The sequence below is a fragment of the Symphalangus syndactylus genome, chromosome 18, assembly GCF_028878055.3.
Source record: "Symphalangus syndactylus isolate Jambi chromosome 18, NHGRI_mSymSyn1-v2.1_pri, whole genome shotgun sequence".
NCBI lineage: Eukaryota > Metazoa > Chordata > Mammalia > Primates > Hylobatidae > Symphalangus > Symphalangus syndactylus.
The window spans coordinates 14461446-14467456 of NC_072440.2; the positions used below are offsets into that span (position 1 = coordinate 14461446).

Consider the following 6011-nt stretch of genomic DNA (forward strand, 5'->3'; position numbering starts at 1 on the left):
CCGCCTCAGCCTCCCAAAGTGCTAGGATTACAGGTAGAAGCCATCGCGCCCGACCAGAGATTCAGTCACTTTAAAACAAGAAACAAAAACCCCAGTGGAGAAACCGAAGTCCCCGCCTGGTGCTCACCCGTCTATCCTCGCTCTGTGATGAGGACACCCACTTTGCTCTAAGGGGCCCCCACCTGTCTCCCAAGCTCCAGACCCACATTTCCAGCTGCCCGTCCTGCAGAACATGCCCTCCTTGGTGACCCCAACGGGTCGTGCATGACAGGACTCTCTGAAGAGCTGCGTTCAGCCCTGGCTCTGATTCTCATTGCGGTGATCCTTACCCTCGGTTTCTTTTTCAGCCAGATGGGGATGCTCAAGGGGGCCTCTTGAAGAGGGGTGGGGTGAAGTGCAGTCGTGGGTGTGAATGTGCCCTGTGACTGCGGGGGTGGGCAGTGGCAGGGTCCCCCACAGTCCCCAGGTGTCATCCCCACCCTGGGCTCTGTTGGGCTAGTCCTGTGTCCTCTGGGCCATCTCTTTCCTTTCAGGCCCCTCTCACGTAGAATCCAAACTTATTCAGCAGGTGTTTGTTGAGTGCCTACTGCGTGCTGGGCACTGGGCTCTTCCCAGTGACTCTGGAACCCACCTCTTCCATTCTGATGCTGCCACCGCTGCCTGACACGGTGCATTCGTGTTCCAGGGTTGCTGTAATGAGTAAGGCAGACAGGGAGGCTTACACAGAAATTCACGTTCTCAGGGTTCCGGAGACTGGAAGTCCAAGATCAAGGTGCTGGTTAATCAAGATCAAAGGTTCTTCCTGAGCCCTCTCTTCCTGGCTTGCAGAAGGCAGTCTTCTCCCTGTGTCCTCACATGGGCTTTCTTCTGTGTGTGTGTGTGTCCTAATCTCCGTTTTGTTTTGTTTTTTTTTAAGAGACAAGGTCTCTTTCTGTTGCCCAGGCTGGAGTCCAGTGGCACGATCATAGCTCACTGCAGCCTCCCGCTCCCGGGCTCAAGCGATCCTCCTGTCTCAGCCTCCCAGATAGCTTGGATCACAGGCATGTGCCACCACACGTGGCTTATTTTTTTTTTTTTTTTTTGAGACGGAGTCTCGCTCTGTCGCCCAGGCTGGAGTGCAGTGGCGCAACCTTGGCTCACTGCAAGCTCCGCCTCCCGGGTTCACGCCATTCTCCTGCCTCAGCCTCTCCGAGTAGCTGGGACTACAGGCGCCCGCCACCACGCCCGGCTAATTTTTTGTATTTTTATTAGAGACGGGGTTTCACTGTGGTCTTGATCTCCTGACCTCGTGATCCGCCCGCCTCGGCCTCCCAAAGTGCTGGGATTACAAGCGTGAGCCACCACGCCCGGCCTGGCTTATTTTGTTTTAATTTACTTTTGAGACAGAGTCTCACTCTGTCACCAGGCTGGAGTGCAGCAGCGCGATCTCGGCTCACTGCAACCTCTGCCTCCCGGGTTCAAGCAATTCTCTGCCTCAGCCTCCCGAGTACCTGGGATTACAGGTGCCCGCCACCATGCCCAGCTAATTTTTGTATTTCTTTTTTTTTTTTTTTAGTAGAGACAGGGTTTCACCACTTGACCAGGCTGGTCTTGAACTCCTGACCTCATGGTCCACCCGCCCCGGCCTCCCAAAGTGCTGGGATTACAGGTGTGAGCCACTGCGCCTGCTGCCACCTGGCTTATTTTTAAATTTTTGTAGAGATAAGAACTCACTTTGTTGCCCAGGCTGGTCTTGAACTTCTGACCTCAAGCAATCCTCCCACCTCAGCCTCCCAAAGTGCTGGGATTACAGGTGTAAGCTACCACGCCCAGCCCACTAACCTCCTCTTGTTATTTATTTATTTATTTATTTTGTTTGTTTGAGACGGAGTCTGGCTCAGTTGTCCAGGCTAGAGTGCAATGGTGCCATCTCGGCTCACTCCAAACCTCTGCCTCCTGGGTTCAAGTAATTATCCTGCCTCAGCCTCCTGAGTAGCTGGGATTATAGGTGTGTGCCACCATGCCCGGCTAATTTTTTTAATTTTTAGTAGAGACAGGGTTTCCCCATGTTGGCCAGCCTGGTCTCGCACTCCTGACCTCAGGTGATCGCCCGCCTCAGCCTCCCAAACTGCTGGGATTACAGGCGTGAGCCACCGCGCCCAGCCTTAACCTCCTCTTGTTATAAGAATACCAGTCATATTGGATTAAGGCCCACCCTAATGACCTCATGTTACCTTAATTACCCTTTTAAAGACCTGTCTCCAAATACAGGCACTTACTGAGGTACTAAAGCTTAGGACTTTGACAGATGAGTTCTGGGGGTGTGGTTGAGCCCTCACACATGTAATTGGCCCTCTCCACACTTTCATGCCTGGACTAATAACATAATAACAATTGACCCCACGTGTCAGGGACTGTGCTAAGGGCTTTACACATTTCAACTTATTTGTCACATCTGGTCTGGCAGGCGGGTACTGTTATTACCTCCATTACCTTCAGATGAAGTGAGGCTCAAGGCAGTTGAATATCTGCCCACTAAAACGCGAGCTCTAACTGTGGCACCCGCACAGTGCCTGACCCTGCCGGGATGGACAGGTAGACAGACCCAGCGTCCTCCAGGTAAGACACAGGGAGTAGGTAGGTGGGTTTTAAATCCAGGCCATGGGACCCTAGTGTCCACACCCTGTCCTTTACAGAGACTGGCCTCTTGCTAGGTCTCCCTGTTCATACGTCACTCCTCTGATGTGTCCCCACCCAGAAGCCAGGGTGACATTTCTTTTTTAAAAAAGTTTCTCTGGGTCGGGCGCCGTGGCTCATGCCTGTAATCCCAACACTTTGAGAGGCCGAGGAGGGCGGATCACCTGAGGTCAGAACTTCGAGACCAGCCTGACCAACATGGTGAAACCTCATCTCTACTAAAAATACAAAAAAAATTAGCGGGGCATGGTGGTGGGTGCCTGTAATCCCAGCTACTCAGGAGGCTGAGGCAGGAGAATCACTTGAACTCGGGAGGTGGAGGTTGCAGTGAGCTGGGATCACACTGCTGCCCTCCAGCCTGGGCAACAGAGTGAGACTCTGTCTCAGTAAAAAAATAAAAAATAAATAAAATAAAAAGTTTTTCTGGCTATAAGTTTATTCAATACAAAATAAACCTCTCCAGTTTTACTGACATGGCTGACCATGTCCATGACCAAATCTGCCTCTAAACTTGGTTGCTGACCCAGCCCCAGCCTCGGCTTTCTGGTCTGCACCAGGAGGCACAGTGCCTCGTCTGCGGGTCTCTATCAGCTTCCCCTCTTGTGAGTCTTGCAGGTCGATTGCCCTCCAGACCTAGCCGAGGCCTGCCAGTCTCTGGATGGCTGCAGTGTGGGGTGGCAGGCACAGTCTCAGGGGGTAGATGGAGGTCATCACGGAGATTCTGGATACCCTCACGGGTAAGGTGCCAGTAGAAATGTCTCCAGGCAAACTGTTCCTCCCTGTGGCATTGGGACTTGAGAGACTGTACGGCCTTCATGACATGAAGGTTGGGCACATTCTTGTCTGCCAGCTCCGGGTGCCTAGGCAGGTGGACACCCTCCTTAGCCACCATGACTCCTTCCTTAAAAAGGAGTTCATAAATGGCAATCTGGTTCTTCTTAGGCATCAACATCAATGCGACTGCAAGGTCTGGGGCGGCGGCTGGAAAGGAAGGGGCAAGCATGGCGCTGCATCTCATCCGGGCCCCAGAGTGACATTTCTAAAGTGCAAGTCTCGTTGTCACTTTCCTCATGTAAAGCCCTTCAAGGCCGCCCACTGTCCTCTGAATAAAGCCCACGCTTCCGGCCGGCCACAGTGGCTCACCCCTGTAATCCCAGCACTTCGGGAGGACGAGGAGGGCAGATCATGAGGTCAGATGACCGAGACCATCCTGGCCAACATGGTGAAATGCCTGCCCCTGCTAAAAATACAAAAATTAGCCAGGCGTGGTGGCGTGCACCTGTAGTCCCAGCTACTCAGGAGGCTGAGTCAGGAGAATTGCTTGAACCTGGAAGGTGGAGGCTGCAGTGAGCCGAGATCGCACCACTGCACTACACTCCAGCCTGGGTGACAGAGCAAGACTCCATCTCAAAAATAAAATAAAATAAAAAAATAAAGCCCACGCTTCCTACCCCGGTGTGCAAGGCCCTGGTGGCCAGTCAGCTCCCACCAACCTCTCCACCTCCCCTCCTTCCTGTCTTACCTCATTCCCTGGCACCAGCCCCACTGAACACTGACAGATCCCCAAGCTCACCCAGCTCTCTCTTGCCCTTTGGTGGCTCCAAGGATGAGGACTTTTGCAGTGCCCTCCAACTCTGACATCGACAGTCGAAGCCCCCACCCCTACCTTGAAGCTCTTTTTATACTTGCTGTGCCCACTGCCTGGGGTGCCCATGCTCCACATTCCACCATGGAAGCCCCCGGTTCTCCAGGGCCTGGCCCAAATCCTCCTCCTCCTGTGTCCTGCATAGGGCACATTCTCAGCAATGTTTGACGAATGAATGAACGAGTAAATTTTCTTTCTTTTTTTTTTTTTTTTTTTTGAGACAGAGTTTCACTCTTGTTGCCCAGGCTGGAGTCCAATGGCGCCATCTCAGCTCACCACAACCTCCACCTCCTGGGTTCAAGCGATTCTCCTGCCTCAGCCTCCCGAGTAGCTGGGATTACAGGTATGTGCCACCACACCTGGCTAATTTTGTATTTTTAGTAGAGACGGGGTTTTTCCATGTTGGTCAGGCTGGTCTCGAACTCCCAAGCTCAGGTGATCCACCCGCCTCAGCCTCCCAAAGTGCTGGGATTACAGGCATGAGCCACTGTGCCAGGCCAAACAGGTAAATTTTCTAATCAACATGTGTGGAAGATGGAAGGCTGTTTCTAGGTGCTAAGTTCATCTTGGATCACACCGGACAGGTAGAGGAGGGAGCAGCACGGCGTGGTGCAGGCTGGTACTGGTGCAGGCAGGAGGAAAGTTCTCGTGGTGGATGTATTTTGAAGGTTGAGCCCACAGGACTTTGCTGATGGACTGGAGGTGGGGTGAGAGTGAGGGAGGAATCAAGGGGGACCCGAGTTCTAGCCTGAGGAGCTAAAAGGATAGAGTTGGGGAACTCCCAACTGAGAAGAGATGGGGAAGAGCAGGTTTGGAGGGGAGAGGGGATCAAGACTCCTTTCTACAGCTGAGGGTGTGGAGCTCAGAGAGGGGAGGTGGCTCGGCCAAGGCCAACAGCTGCTCAGTGGGGCAGTCAGATCTCTGTGTTCTCCTCCTGGCAGCGTCCACGTTGGGATCCATGAGGCTGATTTCTTGATGAGGGTCCCAGCACTGGCTTCGGAGGCAACTTCTCCCACGAAGAAGTGGTGGAAGGTGGCGGGCTAGATTTGCAACCTGATTTTAGCAAACATCCCCCAGGCCCACCGACTGCCCAGTCCATGCTGAGCACAGGGGCCTGAGGACAACAGGACCCATGGGGCCTAGGAGAAGTCCTGTGTCAAGTCCAAAGGGCAGTGAGGTGCGATGGCAGGGGTGGGGTGTCCTCTCAGTCAGCAGCAGTAAACTGGTTTGTCTGTCTCTGAAATGAAGCTCAGATCAAACAATAATTTCTCCTTATCTGGGAGATCTGGAAGCCAGCGGGGATGAGGGCCTTTCCTGTCCCCTGAACAGAGTCTGTTGGCTCAGAATTTCTCTCTCTCCGCCATGCGGACCACTGACCCCTCACCCTGAGCCAGTCCTGGGTTGGGGGTCAGAGCCAGGAGGACTCGTGCAGGCCCCGGTGGAAGCAGGAGCACCTCACAGCTCCCAAATAGTGCCCCTTCAACCCTGTAGCAACTCGAGGAGACCGTCCATGCCACCCCCACTTTACAGAGGAGAAAGATGGGGTTACAACGCTGCAGTCATTTTCCCTGAGTCTCCTGCCAGATCTCTGGATACATTTTTTTTTTTTTTTTTTTTTTTTTTTTTTTTTGAGATGAAGTCTCGCTCTGTCACCCAGGCTGGAGTGCAGTGGCACTATCTTGGCTCACTG

General features: G+C 53.2%; 1 pseudogene; it reads right to left on the minus strand.

Moving 5' to 3' along the window:
- Nucleotides 1-3141: 3141 nt before the first annotated feature.
- Nucleotides 3142-3628, minus strand: LOC129468507 (small ribosomal subunit protein eS10-like; annotated as a pseudogene).
- Nucleotides 3629-6011: the final 2383 nt, after the last annotated feature.